The sequence below is a fragment of the Phascolarctos cinereus genome, unplaced genomic scaffold, assembly GCF_003287225.1.
Source record: "Phascolarctos cinereus isolate Bilbo 61053 unplaced genomic scaffold, phaCin_HiC Scaffold_7;HRSCAF=346, whole genome shotgun sequence".
In the NCBI taxonomy this organism is placed as follows: Eukaryota; Metazoa; Chordata; class Mammalia; order Diprotodontia; family Phascolarctidae; genus Phascolarctos; species Phascolarctos cinereus.
In genome coordinates, this window is record NW_027556180.1 from 35,062,022 (window position 1) to 35,083,090 (window position 21,069).

The 21,069-nt window shown below is 38.2% G+C and overlaps 1 protein-coding gene across 1 annotated transcript in view; it reads left to right on the forward strand.

The window, feature by feature from the left end:
• Positions 1-21,069, forward strand: part of NLGN1 (neuroligin 1) — a 780,182-nt gene that overhangs the window by 511,203 nt on the left and 247,910 nt on the right.

The window sequence follows — 21,069 nt, forward strand, 5'->3', positions numbered from 1 at the left end:
TCTACAATTGAACTTATGCTAATTTTCTGAACTTCATTGAACATTGTCCATTTGCCAAATAAACACACACATATAAATAACTGGATAAATGTGTACATATTTATGTGCATATATATGTATATATATATATATATATATATATATATATATATGCGCACATATGTGTTTATCTGAAGTATTTTTCAGTCAGTATGTGGAGAAAGAATAGATAGCCAATAGATAGCTCTACTTCATTAATATCCTCTTAGTGACAAGAATTTCCTATCACATGGGCAGCCCAACTGTGAAAGATCTATGGGGGTACATTAAGAAGAAATGCATCAGATAAACAGGCATGGATCGGCTTCCATCCATACCATTGAGAGCAGTATTCACATAGATGAGATCAGTATCAGAGTAGAGATTATAGTATCAGAGTAATTGTGGCCTCCAAGTATGTAAACTCCTTCTATTGATGTCAATTGCCACCCCCCTCTGAAACCTATGTTTTAGAGAAATACCTGTGGCACTGAATGACTGTAATTTGTCCTTCATCATCCTGCTTCGTAACTACAAGGTTAGCCTTCTATTCACTACCCTTTTAGCCCTCAACACATAAAAATAATGTATACATATATAAACATACTTGTAGACATATAGACACACAAAGTATATTAATGTATATATGTGTACATGAGCATATGGGAGTGCATCTATGTATAAGTGTGCCCATATGTCAATTTATTATATCTATATGTATTTTATACATAAACATGCATATATACAACATGCATAATATATACACATGAATTTTGTGCATACATATTCAATCAATCAATAAACATTTATTAAGTAACTAACTAAAGCCAAAGGCAGTCCCTATGCTTAAGGAGCTCACAATCTGATAGGGGAGAGATGATGCAAACAATTCTGGAGAGACAAGTTCCAGACAGGAAAATGGAAACAATCGACAGATGGAAGGCATTAGAAGCAAAGGTCTCAGAAGTGGTGTCCTGTTGGAGGTAGGATTTTGACTGAGACTCCTAAAAAGTCAGGGAATTCCAAAGGCCAAGATAAGGAGAGAGAGCATTCCAGGCATGGGGGTGGAGGACAGCCATTGAAAAAAATGTGAAATTTAGTGACTTGGAACAGCCAGGAGTCCAATTTCATTGGATGAAAGGTTACATGGACAGGGGTGGTGGTGGTGATATAAATTGTAAGAAGACTGGAAAGGGGAAGAGCCAGGCATCCAATTTCATTGGATGAAAGATTACATGGACGGGGGTGGTGGTGGTGATATAAATTGTAAGAAGACTGGAAAGGTGAAGCAGAGATTAGGTTATGAAAATCTTTGAGTGAAAAACAACAGATTTTAAATTTGATCCTGTAGATGATGAGGAGACACTAGACTGTTTATTGGGTAGCAGTTGGAGGTAAAAAATTCAAACCTATACTTTGGGAAATTTATTTTGGCAGCTGAATGCAGAATGGATTGCATTGAAGAGACATTTGAGGTAGATAGACCCACCATCAGGTTATTGAAATAGTCCAGGAATGGGGAAATAAGAGTCTGTACCAAAGTGGTGGCATGATTTATCAGAGAAAAGAGAGGATCATATTTGAGAAAAGGTCAAATCTATAGGCCTGGGCATCTGATTGGATATGGGAGGTGAGAGATAGTAAGTAGTCAATGATGACATCTAGGTTGCTAGCCTGGGGGACTTGATAGGATGGTGGTGCCCTCAACAGTGATAAAGAAATTTGGATATTAATATATCCATTGTGAAGCTATAAACTGTTTGTCTTTCCATTCAACACATTTTAAAGGTTATTCCAGGCCAATATACTTGGAAAGAGAGCAGAGAGTTTGAACAATGGGGAATATTGTTGAAATTATTTTTACCAACTTCCTCGCATATATCGTTTTAATTTGCTAAGGTAGTCTGTGGCTCATTAAAAACCATCCAAATTTCTCAAGCTTTGGGGATTGCCATTTTACAGTACAAACCTTATTCCTGATAGGACGCACCAGATGGCTGTGCTGACAGAGTTCCTAGTACTGTACCCTGTTTTAACTTGCCATATGCTTTTCCTTGTTATAAATACAGTCCTCCATGAAAGTCCTCTCCTGATGCCTCCTCTTGACATGGAGGTAAACTTGGGTCAAGTTTATTTTTTTTTTGTATATTTTATTACTATCTTTTGTTTTTAAAAAATACCTACATTTCACAGTATACCTCCCCCCCCCAAAAACCACAATTACAATGAATATTTTAAAGAGAGGAAGTTTTTTTTACCTTTCAGAAAACTAACCAAAAGAAAAAAAAAAGTCTGATGTTACAAATTATGTTAAAACTCCTGGTCCCACCTCTTTCAAGAAGTTGAACTTATCATGCATCTTCTTTGGGGCCTAACTTGGATACTGTAAATTAATTGCATTCTCTTGCAATTATTTTTTGTGGTGGTGGCAGTGGGGTGTTCCCCCATCTACACTGCTGCATTATTGTTTTTTTGTTTGTTTATTGTTTTCCTCTTTCTGATTACTTCACGTTGAATCAGTTCATATAGGTCCTTTCACAGTTCTCTATATTCTTCATATTCCCCCCTTTGTTATAGTATTGCAGTATTCTCTCACATTCATGTAACATAATTGTTTTTTGCAATCCCCAGCACTTAGCACAGTTCCTTGAACATAATAGGTTCTTAATAAATATGTGTTGATTAATGGATTTGTTGGCTACTCATGTTAAAATATGAGAGTGAAGCTTGGAGATGTATAGGAAGAAGTATGAGGTCAAAATTCTGGGAAGCATCACAGATAAGATTTGGTAAAAGAAATATGATCCAAAAGTAAGGGGAGAAGAACAAGAATGGTGAAGCTTCTTGTTTATGATATAGAGAATAAGTTAAAGGAACTGATACTATATAGCCTAAAGAAAAAAAAAAGTTGTGTGTGTGCATGCGCGCGCCTGCATGCATGCATATGTGCATGGATGCAAATGAATTTGGTCATTTGAAGGGTTGTTTCATGGAAGAGAAACTAGACTAGCACTACCAGATAACTGAGGAGTAGATTAGAAGCAATGGCTAGTCAATTCAGAAAAGCAGATAGACAGTAGAAGGAAGGAAGGAAGCTTTTCCCAACAATCAGAGCTTTCTCTATGGGTTCTCCCTTACTGGCAGTCTTCACATAAAGGCTAGATGTAAGTTCATCAGGTATGTCTACATGAGATTCTTATTCAGGCACAGTTTGGACAGAAGATCCTCTGAGGTCCCCTCCATCACTGAGATTCTGTGATTCATCAGGAGACAGAGAGAGAAATTAGGATGATGGAGAAGTTAGTCACTTGTAGTCATAATTGGATATTTTTATAGATTATGAAGAAAATAAACATTACTAGAGAAAATATAAGAAAATCTGAAGACCCTACAATCTAATGCACTTGGAATAGCATTTTGGTACTATCACTAACTTGGTTTGTCATCCTCCAAGTTTTACAAATCTTTTTATTGACGACATTTGTTCTGTGAAGTTTGGATTCAATCAAAGGGCTGCACTTGAGGACCTAGAGGTCCACATGTGGCCTCGAGGCCACAGGTTCCCCACCCCTGATCTAGTCTAATCCTTAATGTCTTAAATCTTGTCTTCATTACCAGGTAAAAATGACTTATAGGGCTTCCCTTCTCCCAGCTGTCAGTCTATTTTTAGATCTTCAGAATTGATGGTACTTTCCTTCCCTTATCAAATCTGGAATGCTTTAACTCCTTGAAGCTAGACACCATGTCAATACCATTCTTCACTCTATAGTATTAAAGAAGACCTCAGCATGATAGATGATGGACTGAAACAAAGAAAGGACTGAAACAAAGTAAACTATGAAGCTGTTAGAGGGGGAGAGAAAGAAAGGCAGAGAAACAGTGAGACAGAGACAGAGAGACAATGAGATAGAGATGGAGAGAGAGAAAAACAGAGAGAGACAGAGAGAAGAGATAGGAGAGGGAGAAAGAAAAGGAGGGAGAGAGAGAACAAGCTGAGGAAGAGAGGGGGGAAGAGACAGCAAGAGACAAGACAGAAGAACAGAGACAAACAGCTATGGGAGTGGGAAGAGAGAAAGAAAAACAATGAGAGCTGGGGGAGAGGGAGTATAGATAGAGAAAGAGAGTGCGAATGGGAGCAGAAATAGAGAGAAGCAAAGAAAATAAAAATAAGCAAAGAAAAAGGGATGTGAGCAAGGACAGAGAGACAGACAAGAGAGGTAGAAAGAGACAGAGAGAAAGAGGAGGAGGGAGGGAGGAGAGCAATCTTGGATAATCAACATGTTGCTTAATGTGTCAGACTAATGCATTGATAGGAGGATGTGGAGTGAAAGTGAAGTAGAAGGAAGATGATGCATTTTGGAGCTCATTCATGGATGAAAGAGAATCAGGCTACATTAAATAATTTCATGAAGAAAAGAGACTTCTCTAAGTTCAGGGTTTAGTTGATAAAAAAAAAAAGTAATATGGGAAAAATTAAGTCAGCCGGAGAATTATCAGAAGAAATAAATGTAGTGATATACGTAGGCGTAAGGAATATTTTGAACTTAATAACATAAGTCACCAAGACTTAGATATGTTTGAGGAAAGCAATTGGCCTATTTATTTCAAAGTTTTCTTAATCAAAGATCAATAAATCACGAAGCATCACATAGATGACAGAGTTCTAGACCTGTAGACAGCAAACCCTGATTCCAGTCTCCCCACAGACACTACCTTGCGTTGCCTAGGCAGATCAGCTAACCTCTCAGAGTCTCATTTGTACTTAGACATTTGTAAAATGGGGATAACAATAGATCACCTATGTCAGAGTGGTGAGAATCATTTGAAATAGTGTCTGCAACATGCTTAACACACTATAAAGTCCTACGAAAATATTTATTACCGTTATCATTGTTACTCAATGAAAGAACATCAGTCATGATATAGAGCATCAGGAAATGAGGGTCCTGCTGGATTGTGCACTGGTTAGACCACACCTGGAGTCTTGTGTTGAGCTCTGAGTGCTTCATTTCAAGGAGGACATTGATAAACTGGGTTATGTTCAGATAAGTGCTTCCAGGAAGATGCAGCATCTCGAGTTCGTGCCTTGTGAGAACGAGGCGACAAGGATGTTTAGCTTAGCCTGGAGCAGACTTGGGTGGGGGATGGAGGATATGAAAGCTGTCTTTAAATATTCAAAAGCCTGTCATATGGAAGAAGGATTAGATGTGTTCTATTTGACCCTAGAGAGCAAGGAGTGGAAATTGCAGAGACCTATTCATACTTGCTGTTAAAAAAAAAAAAAAGAAATCTTCCTAACAGCTAAAGCTGGCTAAAAGTGGCATGGCCATTCTTAGATGCCCATGGGTTTCCCCCTCTCGGAAGGTTTGCAAACAGAGGCTTGATGACCAGGATAATGTAGTGGGTATTATTTGCCAGGTACTGCTTAGACTAGTTGACCATTGAATATCCCTTCTAATATTAAAATTTTGATCATTCTGTGGTTTCTTATCACGCTGCGTTCAAATCTACTTGAATATAAATTAATGTGAAAAGCTTACTATATGGTAGTTCTGTATCAGTCAGCATTTCTTAAGCACCTCCCATGTGTCAGATGATGCTAGGTGCTGGGGATTCAGAACCAAAAATGAAATAATCTGTATTTGCAAGTAGCTTATACTGTTTTGGGGTAAGAAGGGAAGAGGGGTTACTGGCTTTAATGCTGCAGTTTTTCTTGTTCTGCTGCTGGGAAACTGAGGATTGATGATGCATTGGGAGTATCACAAAGAGGGGAAGGCATAAGCAGTCTTGGGGATTAGGAAAGATGTTCTTCCACAGGTGGGTATGAATTGAATCTTGAAGGAAACCAGAGAAACCAAAAGTTGGACTTAAGGAAAGAGAGCATTCCCAGCTTTGGGGATAGCCACTTCAAAAGCATGGGGAAAGGAAATACACTGGGATATGTGAAAGGCAGCAAATAAACAAATGGTGTAGCCAGATTATGGAATGTGGGGGTCAAAGTAGCAAGCAAGCCAACTGGTAAGATAGGACAGGGCTAGGTTGTGAGTTTTATGATTGCCAGAGAACTTTATGTTTAATCACAGGTGTAATAGTGAGCCACTGGAGGTTTCTGAGGGATGAAGGACTGACCAAACTTCAAGAAAAAAATTTGTTTTCACAAAAATCATGTCACGAAATAAGCTCCTAGCTCCCGGTTCAGAGCTTTGCACATAGAAGGCACTAAATAATTAATGATATATTGATTTCTTCAAGGTGCAGATAGTTTCATAATAGGAATGATACAAATGGATGCTCTGTTTGTGCCAGTGAAAAGAGAGGGGAGGGTGGGACTAGAATTAAAGTTTCTGAGTCCTCAGTATGAAAGTAATGGAGGAAAAAGTCCTTGGACTGAGTGCAAGGCATTGGGCTACACGATCTTACCCAATGGTAGACCTAAGTTAAGCCACCATGATTAAGTGTGGTGGATGTAGGCTAGCTGACACCCTGGGCAGCAAGAGGAATTAAAATGCCAGTGAGCAAGAAGGAACAGCTGGTACTCTCCTTCTCACTGGGGGAAGAATAGGAGATATATGGATAACAGGGAATATGAAGCAGGCAGAGGCTCTAAATTGGTATGATAGTGGCAATAGAGGTGGTGGTGATGGTGATGGTGATGGTGGGGATGGGGGGGGTAGGGGGTGGGGGAGCGGTGAGGAAAAGGGAAAAACTAAATTGAGCAGGATATCAGGGCAGCAACTACAGGGTGGGAGGGGGGAGGACTTTGGGAGAGGTCAGGGTTATAAGGAATCTTATTCAGGACTGAGAACTACCTAGGACAGTAGCAGCACTTTTGTTTTGTTTTGTTTCCTTCTGGAGGACAGCTGGGGCTGGAGAGAGGAACATGGATACTGTGGAGAACAAATAGGACAACCCTTTGATAAGAAAAGAGGGGGTAACCCTGGGTGGGCAGAGGACTGACAGTATTTGGCAGGTCTCCAGTAACTGGACTAACTAACACAGTGGCTGGAATGTAGTAAATGCTTAATAACCGCTTGTTGACTGTACTTAAGTAAGCAGGATCGTGGTTGAGTGGGAAGAGAAAGACGTCAATGAATGTAGAAAACCAGTTTTTAGGAAGAAACTGTTAAAATGGGAAGTGTTCAGAGGAGAGCCACTAAGAGAGTGAGCCATATTGGATCGTGCCATTTTGGCTTCAACTGAAAGGATCTGAGATATTTGGAATAAAGAAGAAAGCAATAATAGCTAGTATTTATATGGTGCCTTAAGGTTTGCAAAGAACTTTATAAGTCCTATCTCATTGGATCTCCACAAGAAATCTGTGAATAAGGTGCTATAATTTTCTTCATTTTGTGAATGAGGAGACTGAGACAGACAGAGGTTAAGTGACTTGTCCAGGCTCATGCAGCTAGTAAAGGTGTGAAGCTAGATTTGAACTCAGGTCTTCTGAACTGCAAATCAATTATTCTGTCCACTATACCATGTAACTGTCTCAAGTATTCTTATCAAGACTTGGCAGTGTTAAGGGGCAGCGAGGTAGCACAATGAATAGAGCACCAGCCCTGAAGTCAGAGGAACTGAGTTCAGATCTTGCCTCAGACATTTACTAGCTATGTGACCCTGGGTAAGTCACTTAACTCCTATTGCCTCAAAAAAAAAAAAAGACTTGGCAGTGTGGAAGAATCATGACTGTCTTCAAGTATTCCTTGGCTTAGTTTCTTTGGCTTCATTTCAGATTTAAATCTCACCTTCTTCAGGAGACCTTTTCTGGTCTCCCTTCCCCCACCAGGTATTTGTGTTTTGCCTTTGAGTATACCTAGATATTTAAATGTTGTCTTTCCCTCCATTAAAATTCATACTCTCTGATGTCAAGGACAGGGTTTTGGCGGGGGGGGGGGGGTATTTGTTGGTTGGTTTGTTTTTGTTTGTTTGCCTTTTTATCATTGCCAGAATTTAGCCCAGTACCTAGAACATAGTGGCTAATAAGCTCTTCAAAGGGCTAACCTGTGGAAGAAGGATGAAACTCATGCTTGACCACAGAGGACTCAGCTAGATCCAATTTAAAGTGAGGGGAGAATTGGGGAAGGGGCCATTTTTGCGTTCATATGATCTAAAGCTTTCTCACAGTTAAAACTATGCCGAAGTGGAGGTCTTCGAGCAAAGAAAGACCCAAGGGCCAGTAGCTGGGGATGCTGTGAAGAGAAGGAGTCATATTGGGCATGTATTGGACTCCTGAGTCCCCGAAACACTTTCCAGTTTTTGATTGTGTGATTTTATTCTATCTGAAGGACTTGTACATGTTTTCCTCTGATATAATGCGAGTTTTTGAGGACAGGTGCTATTTCACCCTCATTGTTTATTCTAAGCACTTTGCACAAAGTGGGGCATACAATAGATGCTTCATAATTTTTCATAATTTTTTAAAAGGCATTTTATTTTTCCAATTACATGTAAAGACAATTTTCAACGTTCATTTTTCAGAAGATTTTGAGTTCCAAATTTTTCTCCCTTCTTCCTTGCCCGTCCCCTTCCCAAAGACCGTCTAAGCAATCTGATATAGGTTATACATGTGCAATCATGTAAAATGTATTTCCACATTAGTCATGTTGTGAAAGAAGAAGCAGAGCCAAAGGAATAAAACACACACACACACACAAATGAAAAAAGTGAAAATAGTTTCCTTCAATCGGCATTCAGACTTCATCAGTTCTTTCTATGGATGTGGATAACATTTTCCATCATGAGCCTTTTGGAACTGTCTTGTGATCAATTGATTAATAGGTACCTACAACTTCATTAAGAGGTACATACAGCCTCCTTTGTGGTACATATAACCTCAATACAATCTTTACACTAAGGCTTTTATTGTTTTGTGGACAACAACACAATACTTGAGATGTTCCTCTATTGTGCCTTACTCTCACTACATGGCTAAACAATCCCCTTTTATTCAGAAAATAAATCATATTTAGGATTTTATACCACTTGTGGTGCCCATCAATGCTTATTATATGCTGTAGCCTGCTTATGCTCACCATGTTACTCAGCACTCCTATTTGTGATTCTTCTGAGACTGTGATGTTTCTTGCTTCAGAGTAATGTAAAATCTCTAGAAGAATAATGGTGTTAAAAAAAAAAAACAGGATTGGGGTCAGTGAGACAGTTTGGATTATTAAAAGCACTGCATAATTTTCCACATGCAACCTAATCTACTCCCCTTATTCAGTTCTGGGTCCAGCCTATTATTTATTCTTACTTCCCGTGCAAGCGTTATGTACTAATAAACTCATTCAATGGACTGCCCATCCAACGTGCGTCATCTTCCGCAAACGAAACGCACACTCCCTGAGGTAAGGGACCATCTCATTTTTGTCTTTGTAATCCAAGCATTTGGCCGAGTGTGTGCCATAGAGTAGACTGACTGATTGTTATTAGAGTCTGAAAAAGAGGGTTTCATTTCATTTCAGCATCCTTGGTCCTTGTAAATATATCCTAGGCAAGCCTCCGTCCCCTATGACTCTGGTTTTCTTCTGAGCCAATAAGAAATTAAGCTTTCCCTGAATAGGCTACTGCCCCTAAGGGAGCGCGTGGTATGAATGTCAACTTTCCTAATGAGCTGAGCTGGCCAACGTTCTCCACATGATGTTGGGAGGACACTGCAGGAGGTGAAGGAAAAGGACGGGGCTGACTAAGCTCTAAGCTAGTGTAGGTCATGTAAACCAAGGTAATGAAGCAATGATGGCGTTTGGAGCAATGGACAAAAATAATGTGACAGAGTTAGGAAAAAAGGAGATTGTTTTGTTTTTTTTCTGGAGAACAAATAATTAAGAACTTGGCAGGAGTCAGAGAAACAAAATGCAGCCTGTAATTCTGTAGACCTCATTTGCCTCTTTGAAATGAGGAATCGAAACTAGAAAATAATAATAGCCAAGAGCTAACGTTACATAGTGCTTACTGTGTGGCAGGTACTGTGCTAACTGCTTTGCCATTTTTATCTGATGTGATCCTCGCAATCGCCCTGGGGGATGCTATGGTTACTCTTCCCATTTTACAGATGAGGAAGCGGAGGCAAACCCAGGTTAAGTGACTTGCCCGGGTTCACACACAGCTAGTAAGTTTCTGAGACTGGATTTGAACTCAGGCCTTCCCGACTCCTGGACCAGTGCTCTGTCCCCTATTCTACTTAAATGCTTTGAATTTCTTTTGCTGAGGAGGCGGCGTGGTCCGGATTCAAAGGACCTGGCTTCAGGTGCCAGGGCTGATACTTTCTGCCTGTGTAACCTTGAGCAAACTACACGACCTCTCTCAGCCTCAGTTTCCTCATCTACCAAAAGAGAGAGAGAGAGAGAGAGAGAGAGAGAGAGAGAGAGAGAGAGAGAGAGAGAGAGAGAGAGAGAGAGAGAGAGAATTGGACTCAATGGCCTCTGATTTTCCTATGGGCTTTGGATCCTGGATTCTGTGTTCTTGTCCAAATCTCAATCCTCGGGAAACTCAGAACCCACCAGTAAAGCAACTAACTTAATCATTAAAACCTCACTAGGCCCAGGCCAAACTGAAGGGAATTTCCCTGATAATTAAACAACCACCTGCATTTTTGTGAGCTCCTTTCTTCTGTTCATCCTAGGAAAGATTTGCACTTATGGAATACAGCTAAAAAGAGACACAGGTTTATGTGCTCATGAGTGACAGCACATGGGTTTTCTACCTCCCTGTGCCTGGGAAGGGGCCCTTTCCTCTGAGTAAAGAAATTGAGTTATTCACTTAGCATAATCTGCTTTAACATTTAGCTCGAGGCTGAAAACCCCCCAGCCAACCCACAGTGAGATGTTAATGTCTCCTTCTACTTGCTACATGGGAGATATTAAGCTGTATCTGAATGTGTGCTCTTCCCTTCACAGCAACTCCCAGTATGTCTACTGGGGACACCTTCTAAGGGGGAGACAGAAATAGCACACACCCAGTAGAAACTCCATTTCTAAGCCCTGGAACGGTGGAAGTAGTGAATCAGAAGCCATTCTCCATTTCAGAGAACCTAGTCTTCTTTTCCATTATGTTTCTTAGAATATTATTTTTTTCCCTATTTGTGAACATCATTAAAGGGGTAGCAGGATAGACTAGACAGGGTTTTTTTTTTATGAAACAAGGTATATCTATGAGATTTAAGAAGTTATGCTAAATAGCATAAAGCATAGGAAAACCATGAAGAAAAGAACATTTGTGCTTGGCCATTTTCTGAACAATTATTAATGAAGAACACATTTAGTTACAATATAAAATAATACATGTTAATACATTAAATTGTGTTAAGGTAGATAGATACACAGATAGACAGACAGACAGACAGACAGACAGACAGACAGACAGACAGATAGATAGATAGATAGATAGATAGATAGATAGATAGAGATAGGTAGATAAATTAGAGAGAGAGAGAGAGAGGTAGATAGATAGGTATGATAGACAGATAAATTAGATAGAGATAGGTGGGTAGATAGATAGATAGATAGATAGATAGATAGATAGATAGATAGATAGATAGATAGACAGACAGACAGGTATGATAGATAGAGATAGGTAGATACATTAGATAAGATAGAGAGATAGGTAGATAAATTATGTATGAAGAGACAGAGAGAGAGAGAGAGAGAGAGAGAGAGAGAGAGAGAGAGAGAGAGAGAGAGAGAGAGAGGTAGATAAATTAGATAGAGATAGGTAGGTAAATTATATAGATAGAGATAGGTAGGTAAATTAGAGATAGGTAGATAAATTAGATCTATAGTTAGATAAATAGAGAGACGATATATAAGATAGGGATAGGTAGATAGATAGATAGATAAATTGGATAGACAGAGATAGGTAGATAAATTAGATAGAAAGAGATAGGTAGATAAATTAGATAGAGATAGGTAGATACATTAGATAGATAAATAGATTGATGATAGATAAGATAGAGATAGGTAGACAAATTAGATAGGTAGATAAATTAGGCAGAAATAGATAAATTAGATTATCAATAACATAAAGGTAAATAAATTACATAGACAGATAGATGGATAGATAGAGATAGATAAATTAGACAGATAAATAGATTAGATAGAGAAAAGTAGAGGTAGAGATAGGGAGAGAAATAGAGACAGAGCTAGAGATAGCAATGGAGCCATCTGTCCTCTAGCTAGATGTTATTCCCTCCAGTGATGGAGACCAGAAACGTTCATTCCTGCCCATCTTGTGTGAATCTTATCTGTTTTCTCTTGCTATATACACACATTATGTGTACATATATAATACACAGTATGTACACATATGTAAATATATTGATAATTATATGTTTATTCACATATATAACATAGATATGTATAATAGGCATGCATATGAATGTATAGATGTAGATATATGCAAATATCTATACAACATTATGGATATAATTATATCTATATCAATAGATACATATAGATAGACATCTATATCTATGGAAAGATATAGGTACCTATATCTGGGGGGAGAATATGAGGAGGGGAAGAGAGAAAGAAAAGATTAAAGGGGCATATATTTCATGAATCTGTGATTTTATTGGTATAGGTAACTCCAAATAAGGGAAATCTCTCTATCATGTAGATTAGCAACTTCTCTGTAATACATTATTTCAGAGGGTCAGCGTTGGAATGAGATTTAAGGTCAGTACCTGGGATTCTGAGAGGTTTTGATGATTTATCCAGGATCTTTGAGTCAGGATGTGTTACAAGCAGTCCTTAAACTTAATTCATACTGATTCTGAGGTCAACACAACACTTGCATCTCTTTGTCTTTCTACCCACCTTTGCTCTATGCATGCATGTATCTGTTAAATATATACCTTTGGACGATATAGATATGTGTGTTTGTGTATACACACATGCATTTATGAATGTTTAGAACTACACAATGAGGTGAAGCAGATGACATCAGTCCCTGTGTGAGCCATCAAAAAGATAGGCAAGAGGTGACAGAAGTGAACAAGAATCATTAGACATCCACTCATCATTTGCTGGCATCCTTAGGATGCCAAGAAAGCATGAACAAAGTTTCTCACATGTTGGGGGGAGCTTCCTGGAGATAATTTGTGGGAAGATATGGGTGACTCACACAAGATTGGGAGGTATGGATGGATTTTTATCTGAAGCATTGGAAGAATGATACATCAATTAGGTGAACGATCTATTGAAATATTTTTTGTGTATGTGTGTGTATATATACACATATATGGGGAAGTACACAGGGAACTCCTCTTTAAGGATAGCAGTTGTTACAATGTGCATATATTTATGCAGTTACACCCATGTGTACTCATACATATGTATGAATTTTTTTTAAAAAGTGAAAATAACCAAAAAAAAAGTGCTGGGGAGCTTAGAAGACAATAATTCCCCATTCTATTTGTTTATCTCAGACTTTCCTGTTCTTTAAGCAGACAAAGGTGAGATAATTAGGTGCCTCTATTAGGGGATGTTTACTATTAGCATCCTCATAGCTGATACTAATGCCCAGGGAGCTCTGTGATTTTCAGTGCTACAGATTTGACAAGAAAACTCAAATTCATACTCTTCTAATAAGATTTTCAATTTTGACTGAATCAATAGAGATTATTTCTCTCCAACATAGATAGACTTTGTGCAAGTTGGAACAGTGTTGGCACTAATGAAGACTTCTAGTAAAATTGGTGCAGGGGGAAAGGGATTTGCAGCTAACTCATCAAGGCCTTGGTCTATAAGGAATATTCCAGGTGGAAAAAATTTATATTTATGAAGATCACCACAACATTCCTAATTTTCTTATGGAAGGGAACTCTTCATAATAATTTCTATGTGTCAGAAGAGTCATACCTACCTGGTGCTATAGAAGGAGCATTGGAGATGAGTTTGGCACCAAAAGAGACCTGGTTTTTAAGTCCTAGCTCTAACGTATTCTAGCATTATGATCATTTCAACTTTGGGCACCAGTTTGAACATCTGAAAAACAAGAATTTTTATGTAGGCATTCCTGAACTCCCAGGATGATTGTGAGCAAAGCACTTTATAAACTTTTTTTGTTCTATCCTAAGGCTCCATCACCCAAATCCATAGTTTTGCTCATACCTAGAATCTTTTCCCACTTCCTTCCACCTCCTGGAATCCCTGGTTACATTAACAACTCAGCTCAACTGCCAGATGTAGGGGAACTTTCCTGTTCCCCATCCTCCCAAACAAAGCTACTAGTAAGAGTACCTTAGGTCTATGTCATAGACTCACATATCTAAATATGCCCTTCTTCTCTCCCCTGTTATAATGTAAGTACCTTGAGGCAGGGACTGCTTTACTTTACAGGGACTGCCTTCGTACCCCCAATGCTTAGAATAGTACCTGGTACATAGTAGGCCCTCATCAAATATTTTCTGAGTGACTGATTCAGTAGAGTGAGTGCTTAGCATCTTTTAAAAAACCCATACCTCTGGTTTCCTTGATAACACAAGTTACTGTAATAATTCATAAAGTATTTTTATTCAATACTGTGTTGATTGTGGACAGCTAAGTGGTGCAATGGATAGAGCACTGGGCCTGGAGTCAGGAACACTCATCTTCCTGAGTTCAAATCTGGCCTCAGGCACTTTCTAGCTCAGTGACCCTGGGCAGGTCACTTACTCCTGTTTGCCTCAGATTCCTCATCTGTAAAACGAGATGGAATAAGAAATGGCAAATCATTTCAGCATCCTTGCTAAGAAAAGCCCAAATGGAGTCACAAAGAGTCAGTTATGGCTGAAACAACTCAACATTGTGGAGTTGTGGATAGAGAATAGTGAGTGTGATGGATAGAGGGCTGTCCATAGGGTCAGAAAGACCAGAATTCAAGTCCTACTTCTGACATAAACTAGGAAGGATCATGGACCAATAACTTTGTCTCTCAGTGCTCTAGGCAACTTTCTAAGACTCTTTGTAAAAGAGGAGCTATTAACTTCCATTCTTGGGACAATTCCTACATTGGAAGTTTCCTATACTGATGAAATCCAGGCCCTTTCTGTATCCCCTCAATAGATATAAATATCAGTAGCAATGTAGATACAATATACATAAGATACCAAATAGAGCTCGAAGTGAATTCAGACATAAGCCACACCATCCCACAAATAAGAAGCCAACGTCCAAAGAAGTAAAGACTATTTGTCCCCAAGGCCACACAACTAATTGTCAAAAGCCTGGACTAAAGGATTAGCAAGATTGTTCCTATCCAGACCAGTGCTAAGGGTACTGGTTTCAGAGGCAGAAGACCCAAGTTCAAATCAGGATCCTCACTACCCATATGCCATTGACGAAATCTCTTGGATGTTCTTGTCTTCATTTTCCTGATCTATAAAATGAAGACGAACTAGTTGATGTCTCCAGTTCTTGCAATCTGACGTCTGTGAAGCTATGATTCCTTGGTTTTCATTAACCTGATTTTCAGGATATTCTTACTAGCTTGATGCAATTTCAGCTTCATATTGGTATTCTGATATTTCCCTTAATGAAGTTATGTGATGGAAAATTGGTGGGGGAGAGGGGTATGTATTTAATGGAAATAATAAGTGAGTAGAGTTAGGCTATCAGTAGTTAATGTTATAATTACCAATCTAATTCATCTTCATTATTCTCTTTTGTCCTGTTTTTGCCCTTCTTTAGGCAGCTAGGTGGTACAAGGAATAGAGTACTATCATTTTACACTTGTGTAAATATGTAAGGAGTCAGAGAGACTTCAGCCTCAGATACTTGTTGTGTGATCCTGAACAAGTAACTTAAATTCTGTTTGCCTCAGTTTCCTTAATTGTAAAATTGGAATAATAATAGCGCCTGCTCTGTAGGGTCATAATAATTAAATGAGATAACATTTGTACATTGCTAAGCACTGTGCCTGGCATGTAGTAAGTGCTATATATATATATATGCTTGCTTTTCCCTCTTCCCTAACCACCTCTCTACCTTCCTCTCTTGATAACTCTGTCTTGTTACAAACCCAGGCTGACCTCTTTATCCATGTTCCTCTTACTCCCTTCTCCCTCCTCTTCTCTTCCATTTTTTCTTTATTTCCATACTGCTATCCTTCTTTTCCTTTATGGTTTTCAGCCTCTCTCTCTCTCTCCTGATCTATCCAGTTGCCAGAGAGTGAAAATAAAAGCCTTACTTAATTCTTTGTATTTGAAAGAATTTTGTTTTGATTGAATAGCATTCCAAGCTCCAGACTGGGGATTTATTCATAATTAAAAACTTGAGTTCTCTCATGACCCAAGACAAACCTGAAAGTGATCAACATTCACAGGAGCCTTCCAGAGATAGTTCTGCCATTGGCACAGATACACAGAGTACACAGTAATTAGCAAGGATGCTAGGGAAGAGCTAATGAATTCCAATTAAATCTTCATTATGTTACACTTTCTGAAGGCTTGTTGTATATTTGGATATTGGTAGATGAGCTTCCAAACTTAAGCTGTGATTCACAGAATTCTAGGATCTCAGACTGGTACCTTTGTATTTCAAAGACCATCTATTGTACCCCAGACTGAAACAGAAATGCCCTGGATGATTCCCCCTCCAAAAAGTAGTCACCCCACTCTTGTCTCAAGACCTCCAGGAAGGGAGAACTTCTGGAAGCACTCATTCTACTTTTCAAATTTTTCTAATTTTAAGAAGTGTTTCCTTCTATCAGTATTATATTTGCTTCTTTGTAAATTCCATGAAGGTGGGGACTCTCTTTTGCCTCTGTTGTATGTTCCAGATACATAGTAGGTACTTAATAAATATTGATTTATTGATTGACTATCTCTACCTTCTGTGGCCAGGTAGTTAAGTCTAATCCTCCCATTAGATAGACCATAAAATAGTTTAATATAGTATCATACCTCTGCTTGGTCTCCCTTCTCCAGTCTAAATGAACCCAGTTCCTTCAACTGATCCTCAATTGTGTCATGATATTGAGGCCTTTCACCAATCTGATTGCCCTCCTCTGACAACTCTATGGCTTATCATCATCTTCCTAAAATGCGTCTCCTAGAATGAAGTGCAAGGCTTAAGATAATTGTCTGACCAGGACAGAGTATAACGCAATTATCTATTTCCTTCTCCTGGATATGACGCATCGATTAAAGTAGCGTACAATTTCAATCGCACTCCCGTAGCAAATTGTGCCTGCGTGTTAAGCTTACAGTTGACTATTATCCTGTGGTCTTTTCTTCAGATATATTATTGTTTATATATAAGTCTTACATTTATGGAGTTGATTTTTTTAATCCAAGTGTAAGACTGTGCATTTATGCCTATTATTTTTCTCATTAGATTTGGTTCACTCTTAGTTTCTCAATATTATTTTTGATCCTGACTCTGTTGCTTAATAATTTCACTCTCAACTTGATGACAGCTTCATCAGTTTTGATAAGCACGCAATCTGTGCCTTTATCCAAGGCAGTAACGATATCAATAGCTGCCTAACCACTGAGCCCAAGTATATATCCCCAGAGGTCTTGTTTGAAGTTAACATTAATGATGTTGGGTCCAGTCATTCAACCAGTGTAAAAGCAGCATGCTGAGACTTCCTAATAGTTTTGTACGTGAAAGTAAAGCAGATTTTGACTACAGCGGGTCACTGTCCTATTCTGTCAGGGGGACTACCTGGATACACATTAGAAGTTCCCATTTTAAACAAAATCATTATATTTGCTCATCTAGAGCCCAGCATCAACATTTTGCCACATGTCACCTCAAGCTCTTTCAAAACATAAGATAACAAGGTACTCTTCTATCTCCACAGAGGGTAAGAGAGTAGATTAGGCATTGGCATTTTTAGAAGGAACCAAAGTGATAAACTAAAGTAGTGATGCTATAACAACAAAAGTCAGGCTTCAGTGAGCAGCTGAGGGAGAGATTTTTTCAGTGGGAACAGGAAGTCTCTCACAACAGGTGTATCATCACCTGAACTATAATACAGTACAGTCAGTCTGTATAGTCAGATCATACAGGTCTGACTATTTCCTCTTCTCACTTAAAAATGTAGGCTTTCCTTTCCACTCTTAGATGGGAGTCTGACTTGGGATTTCCTTCAAGCCTTGGTGGTCTTGGACTCCTGGTCTTACCTTTCCCACTTACTATCTATGGGGCATTGGGCAAGTTGGGGCACTTCCCTGGACTTCAGTTAGATGGCCTCGGAGGCCCTTTTTAGCTCTAGGTTTATATTGCTGTCATCTAATCCCTTTCATTCAAACAACTGAGCCAACATCATTATTGTCTTCTGACTAAATCCATATTCATCTCTTTTCTTTCTCCCTTTCCTCACCATTGTAAAGCCTTTCAAAAGCTCATAGCTTCCTTTGCTCTAAGATCAATTCACCAAGAATTTATAAAACATCTACAATCCCATCCCAGAGAAACCTGTGCCCTGAGGCCTCCCCCCTCCTGATTAGTGAGTCCCTCCCCTAGCTCCCCATTTCATGCTTCACTCCTTATCTGACTTCACCTCCTCACCAGATACCTTGATCCTGAATTATTTTCCCAGTCCCTCTTTCTAGTCCACTATAATGCAAGCTTCTTGAGGGCAGAGATTATATTGTTTGTTTTCATTTGTATCACCAATATTTATCACTGTCTGGTATGTAGTAAGTATATGATATCTAGCTAGCTAGCTATCTTTCCATAGCATCTATTTACTATCAATCTACTATGTATCTATCTGTCTGTCATCTACCTATCATCTTTCTGTCATCTCTCTACTTTTCTTTTTATCATTTGTCTATGTATCTATGTATCAATCATCTTATGTATCTATGTATCTATCTAGGAATCTTTGTATATCTACCTATCTGTCTGTCTGTCTGTCTGTCTGTCTGTCTATCTATCTATCTATCTATCTATCTATCTATCTATCTATCTATCTGTCATATGCCAGGCACTATACTAGGTTCTGGAGGTTAAAAGATAACAATGAAAAATTTCCTTCCCCCAAGAAATTTGCATTTTGGTATGTGAGAGTATCCTTCTCCAAAACAACCATCACCTCCATGTGTTTGGGGGCCAATTTAGAACTGTGCAGGTGTGCCGTTGAACCAAGGAGCTGTTGACAACATTGCCTGGAGGTACAGCTGTCAGTTTAGCTTATTTCTTTATTATGTTTTCTGGGGTTGGAATGTTAATATTTTCACTCACTATTGATGTATATTTAATAGCAAAACATTACCATCCTCAGGTTCTTGCATCAAACAGAAATAGTTATTTTTCCAATCCTTTTTTCCTGTTCTTGATCTTTTTTTTTAATATTAGCCAATCCTGAACCCATCTTTTGTGTTTTTTTTTTTTTTACCTTTCCTCTATGATAGAAGATCCAAATATAGAGTTCAACTTTATAGGAACTCTCTGATACTCATCCATGCATACTGGCTCAAAAGCAGTGGAGGGTTATTACAGTCTCCACTCGAAGATAAATTGCCTTTCCCATTTTATTGTCCTGTCCTGAAACACTTTGAGAAGAAAAGAAAAGAAAGATGAAATCTCTGCTTTGGTTGTAAATGCTGGTGATATATTTCAGACTTAAGAAAACTATTCTCTTTTCAGGTAAATTTCAGAAAGCAAGAAACCTAGTTGTTCATTATGATAAATATAAACTTGATCAAGTCAACAACAACAACAACAAAAAAAAAACCTTTCCATTTTCTACCTGAATATTTGTATTCTTTTGAGGAGTATAGTTTCTATAAGATGACTCTTAAACAGTTTTTTTTCATTTACCTACATTAAGATTAATTACTTGTTGACTGACATTTTAAACTGGATCCTATTTTCCTCCCGCCTAATTACATCCAATCATTTTGTTATCCTTCTGTAATTTCATGGCAACTCTACTGAAAGTATTGTGACTGTAGATTGATATTACACAGCTTGTTATATTCTTAAAATTTAAAGCCTATTAATGGCAGACTGGGAGAAAAAACCAAGAACTTAATTAATCTTAAATTGGTCTTAAATTGTAATTAGAATAGAAGAGGAATAGCCTATAACTTAAATATTTTTTTATCACAACAAAACTTCGAGGTATTGTTCTATTAGGACATTTTTGTAAGGGAAGCGAATAAAAGAAAGAAGTATAGGGGTTCCTGGTAATTAAACAAGGTTGGGCTGGTTATGATTCTGAGGAAATGATGCAGCATTTGACATCAGCAACTGGGCATGGAGCTGTAAGCCAAGGTTTCTTGGATGGGACTCATATATTTCATGTGTGATTAGAAGTCTGCAACCATGCTGGGACTGATGTGAAAAATAAAATGAAATAAAATAAAATAAAATAAAATAAAATAAAATAAAATAAAATAAAATAAAAGCATGTTTCCCAGTGTGGAAAAAGACCACACAGGGCAGGAAAATAAGTGGTCTTAGAAATTCTGCTTCTAAATTCATAGGACTCATCAAATTCATAATTATCCATGACCAAGTCTCTCTGATGTTATTAATGTCCATGGTATTGCCTCAGCTCAAACAGCTATGATGCTCACTGATTCCACATTAGTCATGGCATGTAGGGGGTAGAGAAATTATTTACATTACTGGATTACTTAAGTCCTTTCAATTTCGTAGTATTAAAAAAGAGTCAGAGAAAGTCTTGGATATAAACAAAAAGAAGTCATTATGAGGTTAGTCCATAGAAGGAAAATAATACTAGTTATGGATAAAATAATTCCAGTACTCATCTTTAACAGCATTAGTTATACCTCCAGAAGAAGACAGCATTAGTTATACCTACCCCCACCTACCCCTATCTGGATCTTGCTGATATTTGCATGAGTGGTAAAACAAATATGGAAAGATAGCCGATCGCTTTAGTGAAGGTGAGGAAAAGAAGGCATCTAGTAAGCTTTTGACCTAGTGAATGATATTATCATCTTCATTGTCTTCCCAGTAATTTTTCATAGAAATACAGCCTATAAATATAAATATAAATATAAATATAAATATAAATATAATAAATATAAATGTTAATAGTTTGGAGTTCTGTATATGATGAAATTATAAAAAAAATTAAGAAAAACAACAT